The sequence below is a fragment of the Mauremys reevesii genome, linkage group 11, assembly GCF_016161935.1.
Source record: "Mauremys reevesii isolate NIE-2019 linkage group 11, ASM1616193v1, whole genome shotgun sequence".
Lineage (NCBI taxonomy): Eukaryota > Metazoa > Chordata > Testudines > Geoemydidae > Mauremys > Mauremys reevesii.
Genome location: NC_052633.1, coordinates 1,682,358 through 1,700,709, shown reverse-complemented (window position 1 = coordinate 1,700,709; position 18,352 = coordinate 1,682,358). Strand labels below are relative to the sequence as shown.

General features: G+C 52.0%; 1 protein-coding gene across 2 annotated transcripts in view; it reads left to right on the top strand.

Moving 5' to 3' along the window:
• Positions 1-18,352, top strand: part of FAM207A (family with sequence similarity 207 member A) — a 103,059-nt gene that overhangs the window by 70,234 nt on the left and 14,473 nt on the right. The window lies entirely within an intron of this gene.

Sequence of the window (18,352 nt, the reverse complement as noted above, 5' to 3'; positions counted from 1 at the left end):
GGAGGACAAATGCCGTCAAAGCGTGATGCTCAGGCAGGCAAGCGCAGCCCATTCGGCCCGTCCCAATCCCCTTTGTTCTCACACATGGTGAAGGCACGGTCAGGGCTCTCTCTTTCCAGCTGCTGGCCTTCTGCCCTTGTGCACTTGTGACTGATTGGGCAGGGGCAGAGGATTAACTCTGCCGTCAGTTTGAACAATGAACTGTCGGCCTGTCTAGCAGCTCTGCTTGTGAGCCTGTCTGCGCCCCACTGGGCAGCCTGGAAATCCTATCGTGGACATTGAACGGTTGTTTGGCTTCACACACAGCATTTGAGATGGCGTTTTATTAGTGGCTAAGGAGGGGCTGAACTCTAGCTAGCAAAGTGAGCGCTCTCCTGGGAGCCGTTTTCCCGGCAGAGGCCGAGTGCCCGCATTCCTGACAAAGGGAGACACGGTTTTTCTGTGTCATTTGAACAAACATCAAATGGTGCAAAGACGCTGAATAACAGGTCAGAGAAAGGAAAGAGGGTCTGATTGTACCTCCCTCCTGCTTTCCAGTGGCCACGGCCCTCCCCCCACCGATGGCCCTGGGTCAGACCTGAGCTGGCCTGTACACAATGGCCATCAAGCATTGTTCGTGCCCTGCTTCTGTGCAGTGAATGATAAGGGGGGCCCAATCCACTCCGGGCCAGAAACCTGGTCACAAAATCCTCCTTGAACACGGTTCCTGCTCTGTCCCTTTCACACAGCTTGGCCGGAGAACGCGAGAACCCAGGCTTTTAAACAGAGCTGAAACGGTTCGGTTCCCCCCTCCCCCCGCCATTGCTTGGCCAAACCTTGGGGTGGCTGGTACTGTTTCTAATGCTTCTACAGCTCCACAAGTTCGCATGGTACTTTACAGAAATAACCATCTCCCCCAGACAAGCAGAGGACACGGGCCCCAGGCAAGGGAGGGAGCAGAGATGTTGTGAGTCCTGTTTCTAAGCTCCAGGAGGCGTTGCAGGGGGAGAGCGGCATGCTGGGTGCGCCTGCCGCAGGGCTCCTGCATTAGGCTTGTTGCTAGAATTCCTGTTTTCTCTTCCATTGGTGTACGGCAGCACTGGCAGTGCTACTGCAGTCAAGGGCCCTTTGCCGCTGGAGTCGTCTTCCCCCCTGGTTTAACCCTGTTAGTTGGTTTGTTTTCTGGTGCGATGTCCCTTGGGAGAGGCGGGAACTGCGCCCATGTGTGGAAATGTTCCAGGCCGTAGCTAGTGAGCTGGAGGGACAGCAAGCCAGGTCTGTGCCATCGAGCAGGGGGCGTGGTGTCTGAGACGGCACGTGGTGATGTCTGCCTGCTGACCCAGCCCAGGGGTTTGCTGCGCGGTCAGTGGGAGGCCCTGCTGAGCCGTTCCATTTGCCATTAGATTTTAGGTACCATTTTTCAGACTCGCTAGTGACGCCGTTTTCTCAGACTAAGCACAGAGTGGGCTGCGCTCCCCGTTCCCCGGATCCTGCAGCTGTTCAGTGCTCGCTCTCGCTGGGCAGTTAGGGGTGCTAGAGACAGTCTCTGCCCTCGAGAGCTTGCTGGCGCACTGGGTGACCCAAACAGCAGCACACAGAGAGCTCCAACGTACAGATCTGGGTTAGGTTTCTTGTTCCTAACCCGTCTCGTTCCAGGCCAGGGGCCTCCGCCGCAGTGTCCTTCCACTCAGCGCAGCCTGACAACGTTGTGGTGCTTTTATGAGCCCTCCCTAGTGTGTCTGACTCCCGCCGCACACATCTGCTGGGCCGTGCGGCCCTGGAAGCAGCATTCCCCCCGCTGTGCTCTCTGACTGTCCGCATGGCTTTAAAGCTGTGCTGGTGTGATTGGGCTCCAGCCAGCCCTGCGTCTCTGCAGCTCAGTGCTCCCCGTTCCCCACTGCCCCTCTGGTCCGTGTCCTCGGGCGGTGGAGGGTTGGGCGAGGAGGGCGGCGGGTACCTTCCTGTACCCTGAATGAGGCTGCTGCCAGCTGGGGGCGGCAGCTGGCTTCCCACCACCATACTGCTGCTCGGCGGCTGCGTCCCGTCTGTCTCTGCAGGGGAGCTGTGGCCGTCCTGGGGAGTTGGCTGGTGGGTTCTGCCACGTGTCCTGGGAGACAGGTGGCAGACTGGAGCTGTGAGTGGAAATGCAAGGCTGTGCTGCAGGGATCTGGCTCCTCCGTTTGGCTTGAGTATAAATGAAGGTGACCCCCTTAGGTTCTGGAGCTGCATGAAACACCTTCTCCTGCTCCTCCCAGCTAAGGAAGCGTGGCAGCTTGGCCAGAAACAGCCACACCCTGTTGCAGGCTGCTCGCTGAGAGACTGCGCGGCACATGGCACGGCTGGGGGAGCAGGGCCAGTTGCTAATGTCAGGTGGAAGGAAAGATGGAAGCGAACGTGATGGGTTGAGCCGTGTAACTGGGAACGTGGTGGAGGCTTGGCCAGTTCGGGCAGGGAAGGCACGAAGGAGGGATACTGAGGGACTCGAGCGGCTGCTGGCCCTGGTTGTGCTGAGGGCACCTTGCCATTCGACTTCCATGTGGCATTGTCTGATGCTTCTCCGGTAGCGCGAACCAAGTCAGGGGACTTTCAGGCCCTCCGGATTGGCTAGCTTGGAAAAACAACCTTACCTGGGGGCCTGAAGGAATGCAGCCACTTCCCTGAATTGGAGCCCTTTCAGTTCCTGCTGGAAGCCAAGTGCCCCCACACACCTTTGTAATAGACTGCGGGCATTGAGCCGGTGCCTCTTCACTGAAGCCAATGGCAAAAAAAATCCAACAACTGCAATGGGAACGGGATCTGGCCGTTAATCACTCCACAGGAGTTCATGTCCTAATGAAAGATCATGTCACCACTCCAGTAATGGAATAACATTTATAACGGCATTACAGTTAATGAGAGCGACAGTGAAACCTCGGGAAAGTTACGTCTTTCCAAACACACTTTCTTACCGTGTTGTGGCTTGTTTCCAGCTGCCTGACTCTAAGAATTGCAGCCTTTCTGCGATGAATTAAAACTGCATTTGCAATGACACTTTATTGAATTTCTGGATTTCCCCCCCTCCTATTCCTGTAAATTGCAGAAGCTGCCGCGCCTTAATAGGATTACACCATTTCTGTGAACAGGATTCAGCCTATCTGGTCTTACAGAGACACTGATGATCTCTTCTGTTTGAAAAGGTTATTAGCTGGACAGATCCTCACACAAGGAAAATGAAATAGGGAAGAAGTGACTTTACTGTGCAACCACATGAATGTTATCTGTGTTTAGTGAGCGCTGTCGGCACGGGTAGACGCAGTCCCTCCTCACAGGCCTGTCTCCTGAAGGGACCCCGTTTTCTCTTATTTGCTCCCTTTTCCGTCCTTACCTTAGTTCTAGCTCAACAGCCGCCGTCCTGGCTGAAGAGGGGAGGAACCGATCCCTGTGGACAGCATTTGCGTCGCTTCCTAGGGGTGATGCCACAGAGGTGTGTGGCTCTCCCTTCCCACCAGGGAAGCCTATTTAAGGGCAGGCTTCTTGGGTTCCAGCAAGGAGCTGCCCCTGGCCCAACAGCACCCTGATTGCTAAGGTGTACGTGTAGCGTGTGCCATATCCCTTCACAGGCCTAAAGTGACACGTAGAACTGGCAGCAGAGCATGATATGGGCTTGGCTTTCTTTAAAGGGACACACTCGGCTGGGAAATCACACTTCTCTGGCAATTGTCAACAGTCAGTAAACAGTTAGAGTCAGCGCGTAAGATCACAATAATGGAAAGAAACTGGCAGAAAAGAAAAACCATTTTCAGTGCATGTACTGTGTGCGTGTGACAGCAGCTGACATACAGTCAGTTTCTCTGCTTCACTGGGGACGCAGAAAACCCTGATTGTGCTTGAAAGGAAGATGTTTCAAGACCCGTTCAGGGGATGCTATTGAAATGGGGTTCTGCCAGCATTTGGAGTTCTTAAAACTGGCTCCTTTTTACACACAGGGCGAGATCCACTGTCCACACCATCCTCTGTGCTGCTCAAGCCATGTATGAGGCCCCAAAGCTGGCCAGATTTTCCCAATGGGCATAGAACTAGCATAACCAGCTCCTAGATCCCCTTGCCTGCCACTGACTCCTGTGGGGAGGAAGCACATGACCAGATCCGCAGCGGGCTCCTGGGGACCTGTAAGTATCCAGCATAGCTTAGAGCAGCCCTCTGCTCTTGAACCAGGAGCAGGATGAGGGTGCGGTACCTGGCTCGCCTTCCTCTCGACCCATCTGCGTCCCACTTCCACCGGATACAGCGCGGCGTCATGGCCATTAAACGTCTTGCAACCTCAGATCAGTCCCTGAGCCTTTGTAATGGCAGCAGGTAATAGAAATTGGCAGACCAGCACTTCCCTCTGGCCAGCGGAGAAACAGAGATTTGTTCGTGGTCTTGCTCTGGCCAAGCTTGTTCTGACCCAGCCGCCCTGTGAGGCCGAGCAGCTGCCTAGACTGAGAAGGCCGGGCCGATTCTGCTCTCACTTGGCCTCGCTCTGCGTTCGTCAGCATGACCCGAGAGATGTGCTGGCAGGACAGACGGGGCCTCTGCAGGCATCTGCAGGAAGTGGGTGCTAGTCAGGGAACTAAGAGAGGGGCTAGACGTGTCTCTGGATAATTCTGTATGTCGCTGCCGTTTTTATCATGTGCTGTATCGTTGGACTAGGAAGAGGTAACGTGTCTCTAGCAAGCAAGGGTGGCACTCCTTAGGGACTAGTGGGGCTAGTTCTGGCCAATGAGGCCAGAGAGATCCATTAACCGGAGACTCTCCGGGGAGCTGTGCAATCTACAGAGCTGGCTGAAAACGGCGCTGTGTGTTTCACAGAAAGTGTAGAGGGAAAACCAACACATTTCATTTTTTCATGGAATCTTTCACCTGTTTCTGAATTTTCTGGAAAACTTTTGACTGAGGAGCTGAGGAGGGCCTCACTTCCCCCTCTTTCCAGCAGGGGAGAAGGAGGTGGGGGTTAACAGCCTGTTTTCTTTGAAAAACAAAAAATTTCCACACAACTGAAACTGTTTCTCAATTTTCTGCCTTGTCTGAAAACCCCCTTTTTGGAGTGAGAGATTTCCGGCAGGTCCAGCGGCATGGCTGAAGCAGTGCAGTCCTGGCTGGCAGCAGGGCTTCCTGGTTCTACCATGCATGCACTTCTAGCTGCAGAGGGAGCGGCTTATCCAGGGCCAGATCCTCCACTGGGGTAAATTGGGGGCGGTCTGTCCAAATTGCCTGCAGCCCCATTGGCTATAGCGGGTTGTTTGTTGTTCTGAGCGTCTTGCAAATCACCAGAGCTGAGTTTTAAATGTGCCCCTTCATTTCTTCGGAGGTAGAGCAGACCTGAGGCGGGAATGGGGCAAAAATGGTCGAACAATTTTTTTCTCATAAAAAGCCTTGAAGGCTGGGGGCAGAGCGGGGCAGCAATTGGCGTACTGCCTGCTTCTGCTTCCAGCCGTTTGCTTTGTTTTGTTACAACTCCTCTTTATGCTCCGTGCCTGTGTGCGCATTAGTCCAAGTTGTGCGATTCCTGGTGGTTAGGACTGGCTTGTATGTGCCAGGGAGTAGAAGGCCCGATTAAGGAGTCAGTGGCTTCTGCTTCGCGGTGTTCCCTTCTCTTTCATGGAGATGCAATGCTGGGCAGCCAGGCTGTGCTATTCTCTAGGGCCCAGCCAGGACAGCGCTTCACGCAGGTGCCTTCAGTCTTCACTGAGCTGCGCTTTGGTTAGGATCCTCCTACGACGCTGGGTGGCAAAGGGGAGCTTTGGCTATCGCCGTTAAGAGGGGGCAATGCTGAGACTGTGGGTAATTTCCAAGTGTTCACTCAGCGACTGAAAATGGAGCCACCTACAGAGGTGAAAACAAGAACCCCAATGGGCTGCATGGGAAGTAGGACACTGCTTGGGATCACAATGGCAGGATAGGCCCAATCAAGGAGAGTTTTGCTATCAGGAGAATCAGTGGGATGGCTGGAGTTCCTGGAGGTGAACTGAAATCTCCACACACCACTGCAGGATAAAGAACAAGAGGGAGTCCTGGGTCTTGCCACTGGTCATAAGGGGGCACGAAACATTTATGAGCTTGGCACTGTTTGCAAGTATTGCGGTGCCAGGTGGTGATGTCACCTTCCTCCCATTGTCCAAGTTCTTAAACTTAAGTCCAGGTTTCACATAAGTGCAAATCCGAGCGGTCCGTGATGAGCGACGGCTGCAGTCTGGTAACCCCTGATTTCGGGCTGAGGCTCCGTGCTGGAATGGGTTTCTTGAAGCAATAAAATGTCTGTGATGATTAAGGTTAAGATTCTGTCATGGTTATTTCTAGTAAAAGTCACGGACGGGTCGTGGGCAATAAACAAAAATTCATGGAAGCCTGTGACCTGTCTGTGACTTCTACTAAAAATAACGGGGGAGACTGACAGCTCCCGGGCTGGCAGCTTAGAGCTCAGGATCTCTGCTACCCGCAGCGGCTCAGAGCTGCAGGGCTGGTGGCTCGGAGATCCAGGGCCCCTGCTCCCCGTGGCAGCTGACAGCTCGGGGGCCCCGTGGCGGGTCAGAGCTCAGGGACCCTGCGATGGCTGACAGCTCCAGCCTGGGGCACGGGGCTGAAGCTGAAGTGGAAAATGTCCTGGAGGTCTCTGAAAGTCACGGAACCCGTGACCTCCGTGACAAAACCTTAGCCTTGGGGATGAGGTTAGCAGCAGCGGCCGAAGAGCCTGACGCTTAGGGGCAGAGCTGCCCTCTGGATTCAGCTGTAAATTGTTAAAGTCCCCACGACCCTTGTGGTCCCTTCTCACGCTCTGATTCTCTGGCCGAGATGTCAGGCTTGGTCCCTCCCCTCCTGGGGGTTAATGGAAGACGCCAGCAGGGCAGCTCCTGCCATCGTTAAAGAGCTACAGTCTCTGTATAACTCTTCTCTTTGACGTTGCTGGGGCTTGGGGTGGACACCGTTTATTTCCTGGATAGGCATCTTTCCCGACATGCCCTACAGACAGCGCACAGTGTGTGGCTAGCCCCAAATGGCCCCGTCCCAGGGCTTGGCTTCATTAACAAAGGGAACACAAGGTTCAGCTAAAATCTTCTCCCAGGCTTTGCAGCTCCTGTGGGCCCACTCAGCCCAGACCCTAGGTCCTCTGTCTAGAGAGCCCTTGCCCCTTTGTACGTCCATGTGCCCCACACTGCCAGCCTGTGGCAGGAGGGTGCCTTTGTGTATCTGCTACGCTACAGAGCCGTTCATGCAATACAGCATTGCCAACCCCTGCAGGAGTCACCGGAGGGGGGAGGTGTCCAAGAACCCCGCCGCTACGGCTAGGCCAAGAGAGATCTTTACATATAGCAGAGGGAGGCAGCAATTCTGGGGCTGCTTTTTCATATCCTGCATTTATATAGAAGATCTATAATTTAATACAGACGATTAAAAAAAAAAAAAGCCCCAGAATTGCGGCTTTTGTATCTGCTTCGTGCTGAATACAGAAACCCATGAGCAGAGTCTGTCTGGTGGGGCATTAGGGAGGCCAGAATTTGGAATGCTACCTGCTGGCTTCTGTAGAGTTTCCCTATGCTGAGTACAGGACACCTGGTAAAATTGCTCGTGTTCAAGGGCGTTCAGCGGCAATCAGTCAGAACTAGGCTGCACAAACGTTCAAGGTGACTGAGCCTCTGTTAAAAAGAAATACTGCGTCATTGGATTCTTTTTATTTGCCTCCTCTTTAAGGCTTTAGGGTTCACACGGGAGGGGTGACCCCCCCCCCGCACACTCACACACACACATGGGGAGAGGTGGCACATCCACACTCCTGTACACCTCTCTCAACGGGGTGGGGAAGGGTGACCGACTGACCCAACCCTCCCTGCCTGGAGCTTTCTGCCCTCCAGGCCTGGCTGGGTCCCCGGGAGGGACCCGCCTCACCTGGTGCCATGTGTCCTGGGGGGGGGGGGGGGGCATGCAGGGTCATATGTCCCCCTCCCCAGATTTCTGCCAGGGTTCACACCAAAATGTGGCCTTTTTGGCACTGTACAGACGGGAAGGGACAGGAGCAACTTCCAGCCACGGGGTGTGTTGGGGGGAGAATGACCTGGCGTGATATGGAGGAGCACCAGGGCTGTGGGGCGAAGGGGCAAAGGGAGAGAACAGCGAGAGGGGGAGCATGTGAAGGGCTGATGGCAGCAGAGGCGACATGTAACTGGCTGGCGCCTGCCCAGCCGCACCAGCCGCTGCAGAGCGCAGCCAGTGCCGGCTGGAAACGAGTTGGGGGTGGGGCCCTGTTGGCCGAGAGCTGGCAGCAGTGGGGGCTGTGCTGACGGACCAGCCGGGGGAGTGGCCAGCCCCATGTGCTGCAGCTGTGCCCATCCCCACCCCCCCCATCCAAACTCCTAGAAACTTTGCACACCCACCCACATTGTCAGCCACTGGACACCCTCCCTCCCCCGCTGCTGGTGGGCAGGCGGCTGACAAGCAGGGATCTAGCCAGCAGCATCACCCACCAGTACTGGTCGGGGGGGACAGAAAATACAGGACAATTTGCCTGTTTTTAAGAAAAAGTCGGGACACCTGCAGGAGGGCTTAAATGCTTTAAAAATGGGACATCTGGTCACCCTATGGCTTCTGCGCCTTCTCCAAACTAACCCTCCCACCTCCTTGGTCTTTGTCGGGGTGTGTGCAATCTCACTGCCGTGGCTGTGGTGACTCCTGGGGGCGGAGGGGTGAAGGAGATCTGCAGTGGCAGATGGATTGCATTGAATGTGCCAGTACAGCAAGCCAGCCGGCAGGTGATAGGAATCTAGCCTTGTCTAGCTGATGGGTAAGGGCAGGTTTAGCCACCTCCTTATGGCCGTGATCTTATGAATAACTTTCCAGCTAGCTTATTTGTAACTTTATTGCTAAGTATTTTTCTAGGAAGAGAAGAGAATGTTTGTTAATGTTGCTGCATTTGTAGCCATTCCTGGGGCATGCAGGAGGTTGTGGTGTGGATGCCTTTCCCCGCCCCTCTCTCCCATTCAGAAACCTTTCAATTAAAGGGACCCCAAACAAGTTTAAAGCAATGCTTTATAATGAAAAAATTACTCTCTATTGCTCAATACCCTCTTAAACGCGGTGCGTGTGTGCAGCATTTGGAGGGAAGAATAGCTTTTCCCAGAAGGTTTGTGTTCCTGTTGTATGACTGGCGCTGAAATTAACACATCTGTTATTGTTCAACTTCCATTTATATGGTACCCCGTTGTGCCAGAACATTGTGTTTGTGCAACAGCAGTGTGGACGACATATCCTCAGCAGCATTCTGGGAAGAAGCAGCAAAGAATCCTGTGGCACCTTATAGACTAACAGACGTTTTGCAGCATGAGCTTTCGTGGGTGAATACCCACTTCTTCGGATGCAAGCAGTGGAAATTTCCAGGGGCAGGTGTGTATATATAAGCAAGCAAGAAGCAAGCTAGAGATAACGAGGTTAGATCAATCAGGGAGGATGAGGCCCTGTTCCAGCAGCTGAGGTGTGAAAACCAAGGGAGGAGAAACTGGTTCTGTAATTGGCACACTTTCACAGGCCTTGGGTGGCAGGCCAGTCCTCGCCCACAGACAACTTGCCAACCTGAAGCATATTCTCACCAACAACTGCACACCGCACCATAGTAACTCTAACTCAGGAACCAACCCATGCAACAAACCTCGATGCCAACTCTGCCCACATATCTACACCAGCAACACCATCACAGGACCTAACCAGATCAGCCACAACATCACCGGCTCATTCTCCTGCACGTCCACCAATGTAATATATGCCATCATATGCCAGCAATGCCCCTCTGCTATGTACATCGGCCAAACTGGACAGTCTCTACGGAAAAGGATAAATGGACACAAATCAGATATTAGGAATGGCAATATACAAAAACCTGTAGGAGAACACTTCAACCTCCCTGGCCACACAATAGCAGATTTTAAGGTGGCCATCCTGCAGCAAAAAAACTTTAGGACCAGACTTCAAAGAGAAACTGCTGAGCTCCAGTTCATCTGCAAATTTAACACCATCACCTTAGGACTAAACAAAGACTGTGAATGGCTTGCCAATTACAGAACCAGTTTCTCCTCCCTTGGTTTTCACACCTCAGCTGCTGGAACAGGGCCTCATCCTCCCAGATTGATCTAACCTCATTATCTCTAGCTTGCTTCTTGCTTGCTTACATATACACACCTGCCCCTGGAAATTTCCACTGCTTGCATCCGAAGAAGTGGGTATTCACCCACGAAAGCTCATGCTGCAAAATGTCTGTTAGTCTATAAGGTGCCACAGGATTCTTTGCTGCTTCTACAGAACCAGACTAACACGGCTACCCCTCTGATTCTGGGAAGAGCGTTTGTTAAATCACAGCTCCTGCAGAACTGACACAAAAATGGGGGCTGTGCTCTGCTTGTTGGCTTTGCATAGTATTCGGAGCTCTCCAGTTTAGTTAAATTGTCCTCATTACGTTGTAACGGTGCCAGCAATAACCTGGCACCTGAGCTGCCTGATATTTGCTCTGTTACTGCCCTGTTCCTGGAGTCATGGGATTTGGTGATCATCTGTTTTCTTTCCTTTTCTTAAATAAATTTCTAGCCCTCCTGGCTAGGGGGAATATTTGAAAACATGATCTGAGTGGACCCGGAAGGCTCAAACCCAAACAGAGAACCCAAGAGGTATTAATAGTTTTTAAGCCAATCTCATGATCGTTTGGGGCCTGACTCATGCGATTTGAGTGCTTGGGGTGGGGAGTACGGAGATAACCGCAACTGCAAGGTAAAATAGCTCTTTAGTCTGCCGAGCGTGACAGTGTTCCTTCACCTACAGCCACTCAGCAATACAGGAATGGAATGGAAAATGAGGCTTTTCTCATCTGTCACGAAAGCAGCATCTGGAGAGATGCAGAGAGTAGGAAGCAGGCATTTTGATGCAGGAGGCACCAAGCCTTTTGTGTGTTTACAGTTAAAATGTTCCCTACTGCATAGATCCCACAGAAAAACACCTCCCCGCTCAGAGGAGTAAGTGTCAAGGTTATAGAATGTAACTGGCACACAATGAATGTAAGTAGGTGTGTGCTGACTTGTTCTCTGACCAAGGTTTTAAGGGCTAATTTCACTAGACTGCTTCTAGAAGGAAAAAAGAAACCCAAACCCTCTGGATTTCACTTAGTAACAGAAGTACAATGGAGCAGGAGTTTATCTTGGGCTCTCAGAGATGCCTGTGAGCTGACAGAAAGTCAAAGCTATGCTGAGAGAGCACGGGCTGTAATTAAACAGGTGGAGGAATTTATTGTCTGAAACGTTTCTGAGCTGCCGGTTGCTTTGTGCATGTTGGAAAAGCGTCAGCTGCTTTTTCCTTCGGCTGCCGTGATGTTGGAGGAAGAGGCGTGTGAGCGGCTGTGCCGTGCCATAGCCCAGGAGCGCCTGCAGACTGCGACACTAGGGCTGTGATGGCAGCTGGCCAGAAGCAAGTTGTGTAACTTGCGTAGCGTGGAGCCCACTGTGGGGGCCGTTGGCTTGAATACGGAGGTGAGGCCCCTGGCTGCAGCAGCAGATCCTGGCAACAGCAGTCCCTGAAGCCTTGCTTGTGCACTGAAGAACAAGCCAACTGTGGGGTCACTCTGTGGGCTCGTGTAGTTCTCGGACCCCTCCTGCATCCTGGAGTGAGACTCCAGCATCGCTGAGGTGTCCCGAGAGGCAGGGTCTGGTAGCACCCGCTATCTAGATGTGTGACATACTGTTCTTCCAGCCGCTGTCTTCGCCTGCTCCTCGTTCGTGGTGTTGGGTCTTGGGCTGAAGTTTCCAGGCTTAGCTTTGCCTGAAGGAGAGAGAGTTTATTGTTGAAGTCTGAGCAGATCTTTTCAGCAACATCTGATTTGAATGAAGATGGAGGGACCCAGCTCCCCCTGATTTTAGGAATGGGGAGAGACTGGGAGGGTGCCCCAGAATTGAGGAGGGGAGGAGACAAAGAAGGGGGGAGGGGGGAGACCTTGGAGAAGAGAGATGTGGGACCCTTCATATGGCCCCTTTGTGTGTGGAGTCCAGAAGAGAGGGGGCAGCTCTGCTCCAGAAGGTTATGGAGTGTGTGGGGGGAACAGGGCGACTCTCCCCTCCTCCCACCACCAAACCCTACAAGAGAGTTGCAGGCCAAGCAGCACTTTGCTCCTTACTTGTCTTCAGCAAGAAGCCGACCACTGCTGGGGGATGTTATATGGGTGGAGTGTAGTGGGAAGGAGGTTCCTGGGGTCTGATAGGGGACCGCTGTTTGTCTGGAGACTCTTCCAGACTCCTAGAAGCTTATCCAAAGCCCAGCTCTTCCGTCCTGGATTTGAGCTGCTCACTAACATTCGTGGATACTCAACTCCCCGGGGCTCAGGTGGAGAACTGGCCCTGAAGACTTTCTGTGACTTGGCGTGGGAGCCAGTATTTCGCAAGAGGGCCAAGCTTGGTTTGGCAGGATACAAAGGTGCAAGTCTGTGCTTCTGAGCCCGCTCCCCCTTTGTGCTGTCCCCTCGCCCTGCCTGCTTTTACCCCGGGCACCGCAGCAGCCGCACTCGAAGGAAGCCATTTTGGGGAGCGGGCGTGTGAGCGCGTTAGTGAGACAGCCCTGCCCCGGTGGGGAGCTGCCCCCCTCTGCCCAGCATCAGGCGCCCCATGGTGCTGGAGAGATGGCACAGATGCCTTTGCTGTGTCCACAGGCTCATACCTCCCTGCGCTGTCCCCCTACGTGTGCACAGCTGACTCCACATCCCCCTTTCTGAAATGGGGCGGAAGAGCAAACCTGTATCTGAAGAACAACGCGTGACAGCGGAGAAATAGCCAGACGGAGCAAGTCCTGCGAAGGGCCAGGCAGACGGCCCAGACCAGCAGCTTGTGTTGGGTTTATTCTGCCCTTGTAAGACAGTAGCTACTCGTCTTGGACTTTCTTCAATTCTCCAGATCTTCCGTGGTCCCGCAGGAATGCAGGAGCCCGTCCGTCTCTGCTGGCAGCCTCCTGGCAGGGAGAGGATCTGAAGGGGGCATGGCAGTGTGGGCAGCGGGCTGTTGCTCACAGGGTCAGTCTCAAGACAGTGACGGGTGCACTGGAGATCCACCTGGCGATGCAACAAGATGATGCCAGTTCTGACAGATGATTCCTGCTGGCACAGCAGGATTGAGGGCTTCTGGCACGCCCCTGCGCTCTCCCCTCTTCGTGTGAATCGTTTCTCCAGATGTGAGCTCCTGAAGGCAGAGCTGCCAGGGGTTTGACCCTGTGGAGCCTGTCCCAGTCCCTCTTCTCACGCCAGATAGAGATCAGAGCTCCAGCACGCCAGGGTCGGGGCGAATGCAAGGCTGTCTCGCCTGCGTGTTCTGTGCCCTCGTGGTCATGCTGAACATTCCCCATTCGCTGCACAGGTGCTGAGGTGGGGACAGTGCACAGGAGAGAGGTTGCAGCTGTTTCAGTGAAGTAAACCTAGAGAAATGTTCCCCCTTCTCTCCACCCCCCAAAAATGCCTTGGCATCCAGCAGAGGAGGACAGCCCCAGCTGACGGTAGCCCTGCCTCATTCACTGCCTGTCCCGGGTGTAAATGACTCTCATGAACTCTGGCCTGCACAGGGCAGCACGCAGGAGCAGAAGACGCTACACGTGTCCAGATAAAGTGACAGAAAAATGTTGTATTTTATTATATTTTAATTGTTTCATTAATTGATTATACCTTAACATACAGCCTTTAACACTGGCAGTTCCTGGCTCGCGTCTGTATCTGTGCGACTCTAACACCTGATCGCTCTTTGAATGCAATGTATGTTCGGGGGGTATTTACACTGACAGGGCTCAGCATGTGTGAGATGCACGAACACGCGCCCTGCTGGGAGGAGCCCCGCCCAGGCCAGTGCATGCGTGGCTCAGAGGATGGCTTCCCAGGGCCCGGTCCTGCCTTCAGTTCAGCATCACCAGACGATTTCTCCCATGGACATTACTGGCTTCATGTGGGCTCAAAGGTCCAGCTGCAGGCAGGGGCCCTGCAGTTTAAATTCCTACCGATCACAAACAGTATACGGAGCGTGTAGTGGGATGGAGTTAACGTTGCTGCTGGACCCCTCCCTGCTGCGTGACCTGGCTGGGCTGGTTCAGCTCTGGGATCTAACGTGGCGCTAACACAGTGGGGTTCCTTGTGTTTCTGTCTCATTAAGGTATTTACATTTCAGGATAAAAAGCCTCAACACTTTAGAGAGACTTCGCTCTCTGCCCATTGGATTCTTTTCTCCCCAGTCTGTGAGTAATTTCCTGTTGGGACTTTGTGCAGGGAGCCCTATAATTCGGCCAAGCCGGCAGCTTTTGAGTTTCCTTAAATATTCTGCTTCAGTTTGGCAAAAATAAATAAATATCTGAATTACTGTTATTACTAGAGCCAGCCAGCTGGTTGTGGTCTTTCTCATTAACAAATCATACCAGGCGCTGTTTTCCAGAGAAGTAATGAACATGTTTTCAGACAGGAAAAAACCACCACTGAAATACAGAACCGTTCGGTCAGTATTCGTCAGCCATGAATGTTAAGTGTGTGTTTGTCAAGTCTGGGCAGTTGTTCAGCAATCGTTGGGATATGTTTTATTATTCACATTCCATCCTGTTCTAGTGAGTCACTCTTGCTTTCCTGGTGCTTCAGTCACAAGGATTTAGTGCAAGGAAGCAGTGTCTGGAAATCAGTCAGTGGGAGCATAAGTAGGTGAAACCACAGATCAAGGCCTCAGTCCTGGAGGCATGTTCATGTGCTTGGCTTTATGCACATAGGCAGTGCCACAAAAGCCAATGGGGCTAGTCACGTGCTTTAGTCACATGCCAAACTTTAGTGTGTACAGGTTCAAGGGCTAAATGTCTACCCAGCAGTGAACACAGTGTGCTTTGTGACTGTCTGTCCCCTTATGGTCGTCCTTTTTACAAGACTGTGATACATTTTGTACAAAGTATGCGATGTGAGGTATCCATTTGAAAACTCATTATCTGCTGAACATTATTGTCTTGGTAAAATATGTGCAGCAACATTGTATGTAAAGTTATGAAATTCGACTGTAGAAGACATTTTCTAAGTCTAGGGAAACAGTTTTAAACCAGTTCCTCAGAGACAAAAGGCTAGCCAGCACCTCGGCCAGGTGTCAGAATAATCCAATGCACTATCACCTGGTTAAGCGGCCATTCTTTGTCAGGAAAAAGGGTGTGAGTGAGAAATTTACATGTTGGCAAAGAAACAGCTGGAAGTTCCCATCCCACCGGCTTGCTGTCGCCTGAGCCCCAGCTGGAGATGATTCTCAGAGAAGAGAAATGCTGTAAGAAAGGGGAGCAAACTTCTCAGATCACCTCTCTCCCCTCATTTCTATTCATGGCATCAACAGCAGTTAAAAGACAAAGGAAGCATCACTGAACTGGGGTACGGGTTCTGGCTGAAGGAATCCAGCCAGACTGCTGTAAGCATGTGGCGAGAGAAACCTTTTTGCTTTGATTTCACGTAACTTGTAAAGTTAGGTATTAGTTTTTGTTTTACCTTTTATTTCTTTGTAACCAATTCTGACTTTTATGCCTCATTACTTGTAATCACTTAAAATCTAACTTTCTGTTGTTAAACTTGTTTTATTGTTCTATCTAAACCAGTATATGTTTGTACTGAAGTGTTTGGGAAACTTCATTTGAGATAACAGGGTTTGTGCATATTATTTTCTATTAATGAAATGACAGACTTTCTATGAGCTTGTGGTGTTCAGAAGGAAAGAGCTGGGCAGCACAATACACGTATTTCTGGAGACCAGTCTGGGACTGGGAATTTGCTGGTGTCACTTTGCAATGTAAGGAGTGGCTGGCTAGAACACGCGTCGATAGCTCAGCTGGGAGTGATTTACATGCTAGAGGCTGTGTGGGAGCGGGCCAGGAGTGGTGGTTCTCACAGCGAAGCAGCGTAAAAGGCCCTCCAGGTTGGAGAATCGAGGGGACACAGCTGTTCAGCAGCCCAGACTGTACCCAGGGCAATGTCACAGCTTTATCGGATGTTTTAGTCAAGACACAGAGACTTCTTCAGCCATGACAAATACCACCCTATGATCCTAACCATAGTGAACACACTGCAGGGTCCAGAGAGGGGTTTATTTCTCAGCCTTCGGTAACTGCTGTGGATGTAAATTGGAGTTTTGGTTTGTGTTTTAGCCACAGGAAAATGCAATTTGAAAACAAAAACCTGTTCTAATTGAAGCCTGATTTAAGTTGTCATAGTCTGAAATACCAAAATATTTATTTCCTCTTTCTATAGAACCTGGGTTTATTTTTAAAGTCTAGCCCTGTCGGAAAGTCTTGATAGAAAAAGCTATCATTACATTCTATAGATTTTTGTTGTTGTTGTTGTTAACAACACTATAGGGTTGTGAGTTCAATCCTTGAGGGGGCTACTTAGGGATCTGGGGCAAAATCAGTACTTGGTCCTGCTAGTGAAGGCAGGGGGCTGGACTCAATGACCTTTCAGGGTCCCTTCCAGTTCTAGGAGATAGGTATAAAATTTAAAATTATATCCCTGCCTTAGAATTCTACAGAATGGTTTAAACAAAACTGCAGAAACATTGTCTTCTGTTGACTTGTATAGGCTTTTAGAGAATTGTTGACAGAACCCTACTACATTTCTGTGAAATCCTATTGGGTTGATCCATCCAGATTGTAAATCACCTGTTATATATTTTTCCCGTGTTTAAGAATAGTTCCTCTGCACGGGAGAGGCAGCAAACACTTATGAAGCAAATAACTCCTCAGCATGCAAAGTTCGTCCTCTGTCAACATTCCCAGGGCTATGGTCCATCCTGGGACAGACATGCACCGTAGCTGCTTTTGTGGGAAGCTGATTGTAGTCAGGTTTTCCTCTCTTGCCATAAGGTAAAATTCTTCAATCCCTTTTGTTTTCTGCAGTACTGGACTTCAGAATGCAGACGTTCATTTTCAGCTGGATGCCTGGCTGTCGCCTCGCTCTTGGGCAGGGCCGGCTCCAGGCACCAGCGCAGCAAGCAGGTGCCTGGGATGGCCAAGGGGAAGGAGCAGCACATCCGGCTCTTCAGCGGCAATTCAGCGGTGGGTCCCTCAGTCCCTCTCGGAAGGAAGGACCTGCCACCGAATTGCCGCCGAAGAATGAAGCGGCGGCGGAAAAGCTGCCATCAAAGTGCCGCCGAGCGCAGCTTTTTTTTTTTTTTTTTTCCCTCCCCTCTTGGGGCGGCAAAAACGCTGGAGCCGGCCCTGCTCTTAGGCACACAGATTATTGTTATTAATTAGTGCCGAGCTGCTGCCACCAAGACCCCATTGTCCTAGACTCAGAGTAAGGGGCAGCCCCTTTCTCAAAGAGCTCGCGGTGTAACTGGAGAAGACAGACACGGCTGGGGGCAGGGAAACAGGCGCTCAGGAAAGCGTCTCGTCCAAGGTCACGCAGCAGGTCAGTGATAGAGATGGGAATCGAACGAGGTCTCCGGACTCCCAGTCCAGTGGCACAGCCAGCGGAGTCCAAACGTATCAATAGATCCTGGTGGTAGCGTCAGGCCAGGACAAGCAGGGAGCGTGTTTCTAGGGGACGATTGCACTTCTGGCCCTCTCAAGTCATCTCGCAAAGTCGTTTCTTGCCTTGCTGCCTAAGGTGTCTCATAGCTCTGAGCAGGGATAAACCTGTGTTTGTGGTGTGCTGCCCCCTCCCTAGCTCGCGCTTGTCTCCTGGGGTACGCTGCTGAGCGCTTAGTGCAGCCTAGTGTTGGATGGCGCAGGAGCTTCCACTCCCTCCCTGGAGACTTTGATGGCACAGCAGTAGTAGACTTTGCTTTAAGGAAGTCGTCTTGCTTACCAGGCTCAGCTCCCCCTCTGACTGTTTCCCATTCCTGCTCATTGTACCCCTCTGGCAGCCCTAGACCTTTCCTCTCCTCCCTTCTTGTTTGAGCTCTTCAAGTGCTTACACGTCACTTTAGTGCTTCCCCGTGGAGCCAAGCTAAGTGCGAGTCTGCGGCGTTTCCCTACGAGTAAGTCCTTGTTCATCGTGTTTGCTGCTCTTCCCTGAATAGCGTGTTGAGTTCTTCCTGGGGTTTGAAGGCAACACTGAAGAAGGGCCAGATTGTCATAGCTCCCAGTGTGCTGCACCGAGATCCTGAGATCTTCTGAAACACTGGCCCAGATTGTGGCTGCTCAGCACTAGAAAATACGGCCCTGGGCTTATTGAAAATGTGACCCTCATTGACACTCTGCCCTTCAGTCAGGTCCCTTCAAACTAATTGTCATGAATTTTTGAATGATGGTTTCACAAGATGCTGTATTGCCGCCCACCAGTACCCAGCCTCTCCGGCTTCCTTAATTACACACGTGGCAAAGGTTGAGCAGAACTCTTATTGCAGATTGTCTGGCC